This window comes from Puntigrus tetrazona, chromosome 10 (assembly GCF_018831695.1).
Source record: "Puntigrus tetrazona isolate hp1 chromosome 10, ASM1883169v1, whole genome shotgun sequence".
Taxonomy (NCBI): domain Eukaryota; kingdom Metazoa; phylum Chordata; class Actinopteri; order Cypriniformes; family Cyprinidae; genus Puntigrus; species Puntigrus tetrazona.
In genome coordinates this window covers 8657915-8674923 of record NC_056708.1, presented here as the reverse complement: position 1 = coordinate 8674923, position 17009 = coordinate 8657915, and the positions used below count along the sequence as shown (strand labels likewise).

Genomic DNA, 17009 nt, shown 5'->3' with positions numbered 1-17009 from the left:
AGATGTTGCTCCTTTGTGTTTGGTTCTGTGCAAATGATGTTGTTTGATGTTTGCAGTTCGCCGTTTGGGGTCATCTCTCTTTATGAAGCTGTGTATTTGTAGTCTTTGCGCAGCGGCTGTCAGCGTCCAAATCCCCGCTGGCTCGGCTCTATCTGCGCATGTATCAGCGTGGGCATTTCCGCTTTAATTCGAGCCAGGTTTTTGCATGACCGTGCCTTTTAAAATGACAAAAGGAAGAGTATTGATTGAGTTTGCTTCGTGAGTTCAGGGTGTAATCTGAGATCTGGCACAGCCTGTTCAGATAGCAGCCCCTTTTTTCTGTTGGGCTTCTATGTCAGTCCCACTTTACCCATCTTTTATTCGTCCTTTGGCAGCATTTTGATTTCCATTAAAAGGTTTGTGTATTGATATCCCCGTCTCTATCTCTCTATTACAGCAAGCCTTTGCATTTGTGTGATTTTTTTTTTTTTGTACTTGTTCTGTCTCTCTCACACACACACACACACACACACACACACACACACACACACTCCTCCTCGTTCTTCAGGCTTATTTAATATGACTTCCAAAACTCTAATCACTTTCAAGTCTTGCATAGGAAAGTCAAAATTTTCATGCTTGGCACCAAACCAGAACATAACCCCGAAAAATAATTGAAAACAAGTGAAACAAATCGTATTCAATCATATAAAAGCATACTTGCAAATTGTATTGCATTTTAGCTGAGCACAGAATATCAAGCGTATCCTTTTTTAATCTTAAAGGAACAGTTAAGCCCAAAATGACAGCCCTGTCGACATTTACTCACTGGTTTGAACACGAGTGACTTTCTGAAGCTTAGGAAATGTTGATGCTGCTCTTTTCCAAACAACACACTCATACAGATGTCTAAAGACATTCAGTGACATTATCAGTCTTATTATCAGTTATGCCAACTTTAAACATGAAGGCATAAAAAAAAAAAAAAAACTCTGCTAAAAGTTTTGCTAACAGTCTTAGTGTGTGTGTGGTTTTTTTAAAGAAAAATATCTAAATATCACTGAGAAGCAAGATTGAATAACTTTATAACTATGATGTGTGTATCCAGGTTTTTGTTTTGATTTGTTTGCTGAAGTTTTATTTCTTCAAGTTTTGTTTCATTGCGTTAAGGTTTTATTTGAGTTGCTTTGTTGTTTTTGCTTACGTTTCGTATTGTTTGAGGTTTTGTTTAAACTGTATTGTCTGGACGTTTTATTTGCGTTGTCTTGAGGTTTTGTTTTTATTTGCGTTTCAGGTTTTGTTTAATTTGTATCGTCTGGAAGTTTTACTTGAGTTTGTCTTGTGGTTTTGTCCTGTTTGGTGTTTTGTTTCACCTGTATCGGTTTAAAGTTTTATTTACGTGAAGTGTATTGAGGTTTTGTTTTGCTTGCGTTGTTTGAACTTTTTCTTTTATTTTGTTAGATTTCTATTTTAAATAAATGCTATTCTTTTGAACTTCCTGTTCATCAAAAAATGTATCATGGTTTTCTCAAAATAAAAAGCAGCACCACCGTGATAGTAAGAACACCGATAGTAAGAATAGGAAATGTTTCTTTAGCGGCAAATCAGAATATTAAAATGATTTCTGAAGGATCGTGAGACACTGGAGACTGAAACTTGGCTTTGTCGTTACAGGAGTAAACTACATTGTAAAACTTACTAGAATAGATCAAATAAATGCAGCTTTGGAGAACTGAAGAGGCAAATCCTATGGAACTCTTATGTTATTTTTAGATGAAAGTCATATGGGTTTGGAAGTATGGGGGTGAGTAAATGAATTTTCATTTTTGGATGAACTTTTCTTCAATCCCTTGACAAACTGCAGTAACCCTGGGTCTGTGACCCTCTCAGACAAAGAAATTTATGTCCACACTTCACCTCTCCGTGCCATAACTCTGGTTTTCACAATGAGGTGTTCAAAAGGGCAAACTCCCTGCTGATTTACTACTGAATTCCACCTCTTTCTCGCTTTCTGTGTCTCTCCTTCTCTCCTCCTATGTCACAAACAGCGCTAGGGCTTCTCAGCTGCGCTGCGCTGCTGTGACGGAGGTCGGCTGAGCGTGGCTCGCTTGCGAAAATTAAAATGTCCGCCGCTCCGAATCGATAATGCAGATGATGAACAGAGTGGAGAGAAACAGAAGGAGAAGAGGGCCACGGTCCGTAATGAAACCTCCCCAAAAGCTAATGAAATCTTTAGAGATTTCCATAAAGAGAGCAGCTGTTCTCTCTCCCTCACTGTATTCGGTGATGAATACATTAATATGTGGAATCAATAGGTTTATTAACGATGCCATTTGATTTGCTGGGCCGCGTGGAGAGCGAGAGTTCAGTCATACTTCCTGAAGAAGAAAAATGGAAATGGAGTTATAACTGAAGAGCAGATTAGATCACAATGTGAGAGAGTTTCTGGTGGAGGCTGGTTATAATGTCTTCTGCTGTCTGTGGGGTGGAGAGGTCAACTTTAACTGACACATACAGTATCATGTAAGTGTGCATTACCGCTTAAATTCACATTCCCACATAAGCATCATAGCATATTTCGTTTTATTGCAAATTGCTTGAAATTTGATTAGTTGATTTGATTTTGATTAGTTGAAGTATTTGATTAGCTTAATATTTTAAGCTTTGTTTTTATTCAGATTTTATCGTTGTTTAATTTTGTTTTGCATTGTTTTTGCTTTGCTTGTTTTACATTTTTTAAAGGGAGTACCTATTTTTGTTTTTACGTGATTTTTACGTGAGGTTTTGTTTGTGTTGTCTTGAGGATTTTATTTGCGTCTGGCTGTGTTTGTGTTGTGTTGCTGTTAAAAAATACATTTATAAAACTAACAATTTCGTGAATCTATTAAAATACAATCAAGTGTCGTTTTCACAGTGCAAATTCAAAGTGACATTGTGTTCCCGTTCAGGTTGTTTTTGTTTTATTTATTTATTCATCTATAGTTGTTTTATCGCATTTGATTTCGCTATGGTTTGGCTGTGCTTTGTGTCATTCTGCTGCGTTCTGTTTTGTTGCTCGCCAGCTGTGCTTAAATATATAACATATCTTCACCATATGGCTTCAAAGCAACCATACAATTCCAAACTTTTAATTTATTCTTAAGGAAAATGTTTATTTTCTCTTGTAACCATTAAAAAATAAGCCCATTCACTGCACATCATGGCAAACAACTGTATTAACAATACAGCGCAACCTCCACTATCTTATTGTATTGTAAGTACTATGCATACTGTTAACTACACACAAACTCAGCGTGGATCTTTGTTAGCAGGTTTTAGCATTCCTGTTGTGAGTTCGATTATTTATTTTGTCGTGTGTAGTCGTGAGCATTTATTTATGTGCAAGCGATCTCTTGGCTGCTCTGGGAGAAAGAGGTCATGATGGCAAATAAAGCCATCGTGTGTAATTACCAGCAGTGCCACTAGAAAACAGATTAATATCCTTCTGGCCTCTCTGGCTAAAAGCACTCCACAACCCTTATTTGTTTAATTCATATCCTGGTGCTGAGCACCATGTGGCTGTTGATTTGATTAATTTGCTTAAGCAAATTAACTCGAATATCTAATACTTTTCCATTACCTCCACCCCACGTCAACACCCCACCCTCGTGCTCGTCTGCTCTCAAGAGGAACAATTAAAGCTCAGTAGCATAATTGTAATGGGAAGTCACTCTGATTTTGGCTTCCTCATTAGAGCATATTGGAGATTTAGTTCAGCCGCCGGTGGATGAATTATGTATCGATATACTTTTATTCCTCTTCCTGTGGTCTAAGGAGGAGAAATGTGGGAGGGAGAGAAAGATGGAGAGGAAAAGAAGGTATGATGATCGCTAAGGCAGATAACTGGCTCTCAGACTTCACTGATTGTGTGTGATTGCGGGGGAGCTGTGTTTGCGGTAATTAAGTCTACGGTTTAGGCATGTGCATTTCCTGTTTGTTTGGGTAAATAGCAGATTTCATGAGATGTGGAATTATTGTAAACGTATGATGAGAGAGAAGATGATATGTTGTGCCAGCAGTACTGTTCAAGTCTTGATTGGGCATTGAATGTGTTAGCAGAGAGTTCTAGAGGAGAAAGCTTCCCGTTAGCGTTTCGGTTCAGCTCAATGGCACTTATTCCTCTGCCGCGTGATTCTCCGATTTGAAATCGGTCTTCTTTGATCACGGGAGCGCGGTTTTTAATATTTAACTTGTGACTGATTTGTAGAGAAGTCCTCACAGTCGTCTTAAAGCTTTGTCTTAAGTCTATGTACTCATTCCTCCCTCTACTGAACAGTCGAGGAATTGCAGCTGCACATGACAGCAGGGAGGCACAGTTGGCATCGTGCGTGTGCTTAAAAGCACATTTGTTTTTCTCTTGTCTGTCCTTCTCACTTCTGTTTGTTGTATCTTTAGCACGTGCATTCAATTTCATAGGCCTTTATGGTATGTTCACATTGAGAGCCAAGGCATAGGAGCCGTTAGCTTATGATGCATTATGCGGTGCTCCTACTAGAACTCAATACATTGAGTCCAGGTAGCGTTATTTATTTATTTTTTAGCAATCTATGTATTTATTTATTTTGTTTACATGTTTGTTTCTGCATCTTTTTAATTTGTGATTTATTTAATTTAATTGCTCAAGACTGATGAAAATTCAGCTTTGTCGCCACAGGAATAAATATATTAAAATAGAAAACCGTTGTTTAGAATTGTAATGATATTTAACGATATTACTGCTTTTACTCATAAATGCAACCTTGATGATCAGACAAAAAAATAAATATGCATGAGATTTTGTCAGATTTATCCATAACTGTAGCTAAATAAATCCTGCACTTGCTCACCAAGATATTTTCAAGCAGAAACGTTTTCTAAACAGAAATAAAAACTCACAAAACTCAGAATATTGACTGGATTCGAAGGTGTTTAAAGACTTACATAGCTTGCGTGTGCATTGACCTCTTTGACCTCTGGGAGTTAGCCAGTTCCAATGATATGACACAGCAGCTTATCATCTATTGATTTGTCTATTTATGCCCTTCTTCTGCTCATAAACACAAACACAGACACTTCTGAATTTCAATCCACCATTACAAATTTCGATGTAAAACCCATATGTGATTTGCTAATGATTCTGTTTGCTCATGCATAAGTACATATAGTAGCGACAGCAAGGTCAAGGGGTCAGTTGGCGGGAAAAGCATAAACTGATAAAAAATGCAAGCACTGAACGCACTCTTGGATGGAAGCATCTTCCGAAGGCTTAAATGTAAATCCATAATGTACTTTAGCAAAAGCGCATAATATCAAGCTAATGTGCTTGCGTGCAGGGTAGTTCATATGTTATGACAAAAGATGACCTCTTCTTTTGAAAGAGCAAATGAACTGCTAAATGAGAGCTGATACCCATTGTAAAGACAGATTACAGTCGGATCTCATCCTTGCTTCACAAAAGACTCTTCCCAGACTCCCGTCGTCTCTACATCATCTAAGAATCTCTGTGTTAAAAGCATTCTACCGGGACTCGTGTTTCTAATCCTTTTTCTTGCATCCTGTGGCTCAGAGGCACCGACGTTGCGCATCTCTCATTGCTTTTCAGCGTGGCATATTTATTTGAAGACTGTATTCGCATTCCAAAGGCCTGCAAGAACGAGAAAAAGAGTTTCCAAAAGCAGTTTGCGGTTTCTGCTTCCATCTCCTTTGCGTCCCTTGTATTAGTGTACTAACCCTGTCTCAAATATGGAAAACCTGCTTTTTATCACATAAAAGTGTCTCGTAAAAATAAGGAGGAATGGTTTCAGAAAGGAAAACCACTTTGCTTTGAGATTTCAGTTCTGCTGCTATTTTTCTTTTGTTGTTTGACAGTATATTTGGACTTTTTATTCCTGTTCCTCTGTTGTTTACGTCTCGGTGTTTCATGTTGCTTATCGGTGTCTTACAGTTTTTAGCTTCATCACACATTGGTGGACAAGGAATTTTTGTTTAAAAATCCTGACAGTTTTTTTTTTTTTTTTTTTCGCTTCTTCCTAATTTCTCTTTGTGTATAGCTTATATTAAGAGGAAATGTGAGCCGAAGTTCTTGTCACATTCAGTGAACTGTAATGAATTACACAGCACAACACAACAAAGACGGCAGACAGGCAGACTGCAGCATATTTCGACCGGAAAGATCTTCACAGATTGCCTTTGTAAAGCAGTGTAAGTGTGCTGGCAGGGCATGTAACACGCTGGCCTGATGCACTCCCTCCACAGGAAACCGTTCCGTTCTTTTGATTTGATCTTTTTTAAAAGAAGGAAAATAAACACAGCTTCTAGCTTTGGCTTTGAATGCATGCGATTCAAACTTCTGTCTAGGGAAGGAAACTTTTCTGAGCCAAACTCTTTGATTTTAGCATGATTTTAGCACTTTATAATGATGTTATCATATTTAATGACAGTTTTGTCATCATTTATATTATCTTCTGTTAAACACAAATTAAGCTATTTAGTAAAATGTCCAAGCTGCTCATTTACATACAGTAAATATATAAAGCAATATTTGATGTGAATGGCTTTTACTATGTTCCTCGTGGAAATCTATGGTATAGCTTCAGGAGACTTGGAATATATGCCACATTAAATGATAAATAAATTAACAGTTTAAATGTAACTAATTACAGACTGATAATGAAGACAGCTTGCCCGCATTGTCAAATAATTATTTTCAAATAATGGTTTTGAATCATTTCCAGAAAATATGTGCACAAATGATTTCATATTTTGTTGTGCAGGACTGTCCTCTGTCCTTCTGCTGCATCACCAATGCAAGCCTGAATAATCTTACTTGTAAAAAATAGCAAATCATAAACCAAAACCTCATAACAGAAGTTCTAATTAAATATATAAACAACTTTCTGCAACTGTGTAAATCAGACTGAGAACGAACGCGAATATGAAAGTGACTTTATGTGAGAATAATTCATTTTTGTTTTGTTTTCCATGCATGGTCACCCCTTCTTTATGATATAAGGACAAGGGCAACAAGGCAGTAAAATCGTTAATAAGTGTGCTGTCCCTCTCCAGCTCCTGATTAATGCTGTTGTTCAGTTTTATAGGATTCCTTTTTTGGTTCTTAAACATCAAGATCAGTGGTAAGGATTTACAGCTCATTATCAAATACTGATCGCCGTCTGTGTTGGTGCTAAAAAGTGTTAATGTGGTTCAAAGAACACTGAATGTGCAGTTGTGTAGTCTCAAAATTAGTCTTTAATTAGGCTTCACGATAACAGCGGTTATGTCACAAAAGTACTAATTGTTCGTGTGATGCACATTAAGAAGATATACTTTACAATCATCTTGGGAATGTCCGTTCTGCGTAATTTTTAAAAAGCGATTCGATATCCAGCATTTAAAGTCTAGCCTAACGTGACCTGTTCCAGGATGAGTCAATGAGAAAAAAAAAATTAAAATTGGAGTTCTTAAAAAATGTGCATTCCGTATCAAAATGTATGCAGACAGTGCTTAAATGCCTGTTGGTTAACGTTAACCAATAGCCCATGTAAGTGCAAAAACAGAAAGTCATTTAAGTGGCAGAGCAAGTCATTACATTTTAAAAAAGATTATGGAGACACATTTTGTGTTTGGAATAATGTGCAATGATGAATCAAGGATAATAAAAACTTGTGTTAAGGAGTTAATCGGGTCACTTCTGAATAAATGGCAAACATGGCTTGGACTTTCAGTTTGGACTTTAATAATTGCTTACTATGGACAGAGCGAGAGCAACAGGAAGGAAAATGAAGAGATAAGAAAATTAAGAGAGAAAGTATGAGACATTTCACTCCCCAGGCGAGAGACTATGTGGGAGAACACTTCTTAGTGAGAACTTAAAAAACATGTGAATGTAAAGGAAAGGACAAGCAAAACAACCAGCTGTTAAAATGTCACCACAGCATCAATGCTTCTTTCCTCAGAGGAACCCGATCCTATCACAGGCCTCATCCACTATCTGTACAGCGCATTGCTGCTAATGACATAGTGAGAGTCAGTCCCATCAGGGAGAGCAGGGAACGCTTCTAATAGGGAGGAAAAGTACTGTTTAAACAGAGAAGTTTCAGAGGAGCAGTTGTGAAAATGTAGGTGGAAGATGTCTCCCCTTCCACTGACAGAATGAGAAAGCGAGAGAGAGAGATGGAACAGATAGGGAGTGGGAGGCTAGGAGAAAGAGTAGATGGCAGGGCACAGCCGCATTGATTGGCTCCAGCTCGCCCGTGGGCTCTGTCGATTGTGCCCCCTCTTAAAAGGTTGCAGTGTTATTAAAAGGTTTCCTTTATCTGTCCGTCACCCTTCTGCTCTAATGATGGTGAGCAGGAGAGGAGGAGCAGAGAGAGATGGGCCTGTCAGAGTCACTTCCTTTCTGTCTCTTTGCTCCTTGCGGTTATTCCCTACACAGCCATGCTAACATCCTGCTGGTGTTATATTCGGCATAAACCATAAGTGGATTATTATTATTTGTGATAATGACTGAAATGCATCCTAACTGTATCTGGTGCTTTACAACTTTATTATGATGTATACTCGGTTGAAAAAAAAAAACATTCTAAACTTAGTTGGTACAAATGTTTAGCGGGTCATCCGACTGGAACCCAAACCCATTTAAAACCATATAAACAAACCTACTTGCCCACCAAACTAGCTTGTCCAGGTTCGGATACCAGCTAGATCTTCCCAGCTTATAAGGTTAGACTGTTTTGCTTTTTTTTTGGAGATCTCTGACCAGTTCCCAAAAACAATCTAAACCAAAATTTTCAAACCTGCATAATATATATTTGCAATCCAATACATTGAGAAATTGTACACTTTAATTACTCTAATGAGAAAAACTCAAATTTCAGGTCTGTAATGCGATAAGCTATAAAAGAGATGTCTCTCAGAAATAGATGTGAGAGAGTGCGTAAAAAGATTGTGGAAGACTTTAAAAACAACATTCCTCAACATCAGATTGCAAAGGCTTTGCAAATGTCATCATCTACAGTGCATTACATCATCAAAAGATTCAGAGAAACTGGAAAAATGTCTGCGCATAAGTCCCAAGACCTTTGTTGGATACCTGTGGTCTTCAGGGCCTCCGAGAACACTGCATCACTCATCGACATGATCCTGTCATTGAATTTACTAAATGGGCCCAGGAATGCTTCCAGAAACCGCTGCCGGTAAACACCATCCACCATGCCATCTGTAACTGCCAACCAAAGCTCTATTATGCAAAAGAAAAGCCATATTTAACCGTGTGTCCTGTGGGTCAAGGCTCATGAACTTAAAATTAACCCATGAGCCCAAATTTGATATTATTGTTGGAAATCACAGATGCCTTATCCTTTGTGCTATAAAGAGGAGGAACACCTTAGAGCTTGTTATCAGTGTTCAGTTCAAAAGCCAGCATCTCTGATGGTTTGAGGGTGCACATGATATGGGCAGCTTGCATGTTTGAATGCTAAAAGATAAATGCTGAAAGTTTTTAGAGCAACACAAGCTCCCCTCCAGACGATGTATATTTCAAGGATGGCCTTGTATATTTCAGCAGGACAATGCAAAACCACATGCTGCCTGCCTGCAGTCCAGATCATTCAGCTTTAGAGAACATTCGGCTCATCATTAAACAAAAAATACGTCAAAGACTACCACAAACTCCTCTGCAGCTTGGAAACCTATATTTATCAAGAATGGGACCAAAATTCCAACACCAGAAATCTAAGAACTGATGCCCAGACATCTTCAAACTGTTTTGAAAAGAAGAGGAGATGCTACAATGAGCTCGTTTTGTGCATACAACTACATTTCTCAGTTTAAACATTTTTATGTTATCTATGCCCTATTGAAAAAAAAAAATCCGCTCATGTGATTTGAAATATTTGTAGTTTTCATGTTATTCAAATTAAAATTCAGGTTGTACTTCACTAGCTTGGGCAGACTGAGAGACCAGTTGGACTATGTAAAGACCAGATTCGCAGCCTGTCTGTCTAACCCATTTGGGAAACTGATTTTTTTTATTTTTTTTATGGTCTAGCTGGTTTCAAAGAGACTGACCAGTGGCTGACCAGCAAGCAATGGCTCAAACTTCCAACAGACCATCCTAACCAGGTAAGTCAGGCTGGGAGACCAGTTAAACCATCTGAAGACCAGATTTCCAGATGATCTGTTTTGCTATTTTGATGGTGTCCCAGTCTGACTAACTGACAAGAGCCCAAAACCCTCTAAAACCAGCAAAATAGACCAAGCTGATCTTCAGTTGGTCTAGCTGATTTCCAAGACACCAAAACTCCCCTAAAACTGGAAAAAATTGGCCAACCTAGCCAATCTTGTCCAGGCTAAGAGACCAAAACCTTTTGGGCTGATTTAAACTTTTTTTTTCACAGGGTTCATCCAGGGAAAAATAATCTAAAGTATTAACAACGTTTTCTCTCTGTATGCATGTTTCTCCTCACCCCGTCACCTCATACTTCCAAACAAACTCTAAACAAACAGCAGCCTCCTGACTAGGTATCAGTATGCTCTGAAATGTTTATAAAATGAAATGATGTGCCAAATGAATATGCTCACCAGGGGAAAAACATCCCGAGGTAAATACTCATAATCAAAAACAGGTGTCTCGCAGCAAGCAGGTGTTTGTGTTCGTTAGAGAGAGTTCGAGCACTACAGAGACTTTAATCCTGTGTTCTGATGGAGGGTGCCAGACTCGCTCTAGTATCCAGCTGTGCTCGTTGACCCTTGGCCACTCAAATCGTGTCCGATCAACGCGGAGCACTTGCAAGCTAGAAACGATTTGGGAGGTCACCTTTTGCGAACAAAACTTTCATCTTTCGTTTCGACTCTTTCGAAGTATGAGCTCATTCTCAAATAAGTCATTGGAGGACAACATAGAGCACTGATCCAGTCAATGACCTGAACGCTGCTCCACTGAGTCCAAACATAGCCATCGACCCTCTCCGCAAAAAGTCGCCAAATCACCGACCCAGAACTACAGTCGGTATTGGCAAAGTCAATGGGATTCACCAGCTCCGACCGTTAATGTGGTCAATGAGCCAGTCTTCCACTAAATACAGATTCAGCTTCAAGATGGCTGTTCCAAAACACGGGACGTGGGAAAGACAGAGGACAGGGGACGGGCATCCGAATGCAGAGCAGCAGTCTGGGATTTCACACATGAAGGATTCCACACCTGGCCTGTAGAGAGCTCTTAGGCCATTGAGCTCGCTACATTGAGTTTTGTCCCGAGTTGACTCTCAGATGCAGCTCTGACCTCAACTTGACACAGTAAAAAAAATTTAGAGCCCCAAGGGCTTTGCTTGTCATTTCCAATTCAAAGATTCATGTATCCTACCCCAAAAATTCTCTTTGCAACTTTTCATGCAAGTACAGAGAACATCATGCAGGTGCAACGGTCAAGGTGTGAACTTCAGTTGTGGTTCATTTTCAGTTTGGAGCTTTTAGTTTGTTCATTCAAATATAGTTAATGTTGGGTAAAAATATTGTTACAATCTGGTATCGCTTTAGAACAATGGTCTGTTGTTAACAAAAACTATATGCAGGAAGTATACAGCAGTGTACATCAACACTGAATTTTGAAGCACATTTAGGGTTGCTCCTTGTTTAAGCGGTGTCAAATATCATTGGGTATTCAATAATTACAAAATAAAAATATTCTTGCTAACTGTGAAAAGTAACATGTCTGAAAATGTATTCAATTACTTATGAAATCGATATGAACCCTTCACTAATTACTCAAGCATACCTTGTCAGCCAGCAAGAGCTACTAGTTATCTAGACTATTATTGTAAAGTGAAAAACAAGTTAACACTTCAGTAATTACTCAAGCGTTACATTATCAGCCTGCAAGAACTGCTAGCGATCTGGACCATTGTTTTAAAATTAAAAACCTGTTAACAAATTTAAAAAGTTGACCCGTAATGAAGTACTCAAGTGGGCTTACTGCAGCCTGACAAGGTAACACGAGTAATTATTGTGGGGCTGACATGGATGTCACAAGTAATTTATTAAGCTATTTCATATATTTTATATATACTCTACAGCCATATTTTTGAGGCGCTTTTGATACTCTGACAGACATTGTAATCTGGAAAATGTGGTTTTGAGCTTAACTCATTATAAATACAGTTTATACATCAAATTGTTTTTGACCTGAGAACATCATTGTTTCTATTCATATTCTAAAGAGAAGTACAGGCTACGGCCAATAAAAACAGGTGTTTTAGAGTTGGAGATTTATTGTACTGACATTCAATTGTACTGAATCATAATAGTAAACTAATCCAATCATGAGCTTGTTAGCATCACTTCCTAAATATTTAAAAATGAAAATAAATTATTATCATTATTATGATTCTATGTTTAAGTTTAAAATAAACAAAGAACACCCGTCTATCCTTGGATAAGAGTTGTAGTCTCAATCTCAACCTGTAGCCAACTTACTGGAAGGGGTATAATTTTCTTAAAATTGTTTCTGCAAAAAAAAAACATTATGTGCAAGCATTTGAGAAAGACATTTTATTGTTTTATTGTTTACTGGTCTTGTCAAGAATGAAAAAAAGAGACTTTTTATAGATGTTACTGTTGTTTTTGTTATCATTTATTAATTGGTTTGTTTTATTAATTGGTCATAGTTAACCAGTAGTTTTCAATAAAATGTTTTTATTTAGTGATTTTTGAATACCTAATAAGCCATTCTTTTGTTCTAAATTTGCTATCACTTTCCGCTTTGTTAATCTTGCTTCCATATTAATTAATAGTATTAATAGTATTATGTTTTACAGCACTTCCTGTACAGGAACTCAAAAATGGACCATTAATCTAAGGTAGCACTAAAAAAGATAAAAACACTTTCTGAGCTTTTTGTTAATTGTTGCTTAATTGTTCATCAAAGGTCTTAAAGGAAGTTCGGGATGAGGACTGGGATTTGGAGAACATTGTTCACACCCTGACCAACAGAAGGAAAGGGGAGGCATCTATCACCTATGCCGAGAGTCATGACCAAGTTAGTAATTTGTCAATTCGAAACTCAAGTTTTGCTGGTCATCATTCACAAACACTTTGGTGTTTTATTCTTGTTATATAAGATCACACACTCTCAAATCTCTACGCTTGTTTTAAGGCCTTGGTTGGGGACAAGTCTCTGGCGTTCTGGCTGATGGATAAGGAAATGTACACCAACATGAGCGCTCTTATTGCCATGACGCCTGTTATAGACCGTGGCATCCAGCTGCATAAACTCATCCGTCTCCTCACTCACAGTCTAGGAGGAGGGCTACCTCAACTTCATGGGTGAGTCTCCTTGGAAACCGGTTTTGCTGGATGCTTGGTGCTTTTCTTTAGTGTGCTTCCACCAAGGAAGAGGGATTGTTGGCGTTCTTGGCAGCCGTGAACTAGTTTTGAAGTTGTAAGCATATGAATCTAAGACCGATCTTGTTTCTCCTGAGGATTTTTTGAATGGATTTCAAATGGTTAGCTCCCTATATTGGTGTGGTTGCAACTGGCATTACAATAGCGTCTATAATATCTATAATACCGCTATAGACACTATCTCAGACAAGTGGCCAAAAAGAAAGCTAAGTAAGTGTGTACACATCACAACACAGGAAAGAAACTCAGTCGTGCCAGGCCTGAGGCGGTAAAAGATTGCTGTCTGGATGAGTAAAGATGTCTTTCATTACAAGCGTGCTCCTCTTCTATCAAACACATAAAAGCATTTCACTTTGTCTGCTCATCCATGTCTGTGCGACAGTACTGAAAACAGTAATATGTCCAAAGGTCACCATCTTTGTATCTGCCCATCTGCAAATAGTACGTAAAGGCACTCTGCTATAATTGCACACAAAAGCGAGTGGCAGAGCACATTCAGAGAGGAAAAAAAAGGAACGTATGCCTGAGACTCGAAACAGTCAAGGCCAGACGGCAAACAGCAGTGCCATCAGATCGATGGCAAGGCAGTCGTTTAGCCCGTGTTGAGCGAGAACAAATTGTTCGAGCAAAAGAATCAATCTGACATGTCAAGCCTAAAGCTCCTCATCCTAGAAAAATTCCTCTTAACTCAAAGCAAGAGAAAAGCCAGCAATGGAAAAATAAAAAATAAAAAAAACATTTGGTGAACATGGAAATGGACATACCTGCATTTCAAAAGGCAATTGTGTCTATAATGTCAAAACTTTGCTACTTTTTGTAAGGCGGAGAATATTGTATGCTCACTGTGTTTATTTTAATGTTATGGGTCAACTTCATATTATTTATTTTTAGATTATGTATGGAAAACTTTTCTTATTAATTATGCAAGCCTGTTTTTATAACTGTCACTTAATATCCATATTTGTATTATTTTAAACTTTGTCTTATGGTTATTTTTAAATGAAAAAATATTTATTTATTTACAGTCTTATAAAGTGGCTGAGGCTGAAAATAGCAAGCTGGAATTCTTACAAAAAAATAAATAAATATAATTAAACATTCCCACCCACATTGTAGAGTGAAAAGAAATTGTTTGGTTTTGAATAGAATAGTTTTGCGTGTGACAACATCACAATGTTTGGGGTAAGTTGTCACAATGGAAACTGCCAAATGCTAATATAGACTTTTCAAAAAAAAAAAAAAATAATAATAATTTCTAGTGATTAGATGTAAAGCAGAAAAAGGTTGACTATAGTTTACATATCTGAATTATGAACTAATGTAAACTATGTAAAGGTGCACTTGCTGGAACAGAGCGGGTTCATCATAGCTGTTCAGGTGAAAGACTAGACTGCATTTCTTCTCAAATCAATGCTCAGTTTTGCTCAAATCCATCCACACAAACACATCGATCTCTCTCCCCTCTAACGCTGTTAATTAGCATGCTGCGCTATATCATCTCCTACACCAGCCGACACGCTAACGCGGCTCTGTAAATATTCCAGCCCATTTCAGAGGTCGCTGTTTGAACTGTGAGAGCTGCTTCAGGCTTGGGCAGGCGAACATCCGCTGGTTCATGAGATGGTTGTGGTGCACGTCCATTCCACTCTGCCCTCTTTCTCTCTGGATCATTGTGCTATTGGACATTGATGTTAGCAGTGTTCCTCCTCTGATTAGTAGTTCTCTTTCATTGACTTTGGCTCCTCTCAGAGGAACTAGAGAACTGATCAAAAATCGTTACGCCTGTCTGCCTTTGCTGTTTGTTATTACAACCATCATTGCAGGGCAGGTCGCTGTTCTTTAGGCTGTGCATGTACATAGAGAGGCTAAATTGGGGTTTTGAAGATGAGGAGAACATTCAAATCTGATGTTGATCCTTGTGCTCTGCCTTCTGATAGCTAGCTAGCTAGCTAGACAGACAGACAGACAGACAGATAGATAGATAGATAGATAGATAGATAGATAGATAGATAGATAGATAGATAGATAGATAGATAGATAGATTTTTTTGCTTCACTATTATGGAATATGGAATGTAGAATGACAGTTTAATATAAGGTAGCAACATAACAAAATGTATTTAAAAAATTAAGAGGTATGAATACTTTCGCATGACACTGTAGATAGATGGAAATGTGTAATAGGTTACAGATTTAAAATTAAAAATTTAATAACTGGAGTTTCAATTACTTTGTATGTATGTAACAGATTACAATTGATTCCTGACACTAATTACTCTCAGAGTTTCAAAATTCTTCATCTCCTGAATTAAAATTAAAACGATTTAGTTTTATATCAAAGCCATGACAGAATAAGATTTAGCACCTCTTTTTACTTTCAGATTTCACTTTTTAGAGGTTAAATACAGATTTAAAATCATATTAAGAGACAGAAAATATTAATACAAGAAATATTCCGATGCATACTCTTTATAATAATGCTTATGTTAACATTTTCATAAGTAAATGGTTTAAGATGTCCTTGTTAGAGTGTAATTATACATTTAAGTGCTGAGTAATATTAAATATATGTACTTGGGTTAGGATTAGGGTTCAGTTTAGGGTTACTTGCATAGAATATGCATAATGTATTATTATTATAATTTCAAGTGCATGGAACGTGAAACAAGGACATCTTAAAATAAAGTGATACTGTGACTGAAATTTAGTTACAGTTTTCTTTTCAGTAACTGTAACAGATTAGTTACATTTAGTTTGTAATTAAATTAAGTAACTTGATTAAATGTAACCCAACACGAATGGATGGATGGATGAATGTATGAATGGATTCATTGATTGATTTTCAGTGTATGTTTTAAACAGTATTTTTTATATTTACTTATACATTATCTACACGTAATTTATATATCTAATATGTATCATTCAATATAAACATTATTAAACTATGTTTTCAGACAATAGAGTACAAAAACACTACAGGAATCTTAAACGAGACTTTCTTTTTCCCAACATGCCAGCAGAGCAAATAATCCACCAATTTAAACCCGCTATCTGCACACATCCAAGGATTCGGGGGTTAGCGTGGGAGAAATAAGAAGAAAAAGAATGAAAGTTTCAAGTAAAAAGGAGGTTAAATAAAAACAAGAACAAATCAGCCTGTCACTGGAGTATGTGGAAGTGGAAGCAGGAAAACACCAGTCCTGATTAATAGAAATTTCAGCGGGAGATCAGAGAAGCATTAGCCTGACAGTGCGGAGGCTGCCAGACAAGGCCTGAGAAGCACACAGGAAGGCAATGTGCCTGAAGAGGCTTTAATTGAATTTGAAAGGGGTGCCATTTTCTTCGTGCAGTGAAAGAGTTTGGTTTGTAGGCGGGAAGTGTTGGCCTGTATTTATTTACTCTGTTTTAAGTACCTCTTCAGCCTTTTTCGATGTAAGAGGGAAGGTTGAGAACTTGGAAACGAGGAACGAAACATGCCATTCCCCTCTTCTGTTGGTTTCTGTTTTGTTCTTGGATATCCCTTGTTAGTCTGACTGCTCTAGTTGTCCAATTGTTTTACGAACATTACGTTTTTCTGTTCCTGCTGGTTCGTTAGGACGCACTTTTGCAGTTGGA

At 37.7% G+C, this 17009-nt stretch overlaps 1 protein-coding gene and 1 pseudogene across 3 annotated transcripts in view; both read left to right on the top strand.

Moving 5' to 3' along the window:
- Positions 1-17009, top strand: part of cadm2a (cell adhesion molecule 2a) — a 1030129-nt gene that overhangs the window by 357566 nt on the left and 655554 nt on the right. The window lies entirely within an intron of this gene.
- LOC122352904 overlaps positions 3721-17009 on the top strand; it is a 60208-nt pseudogene continuing 46919 nt past the window's right edge.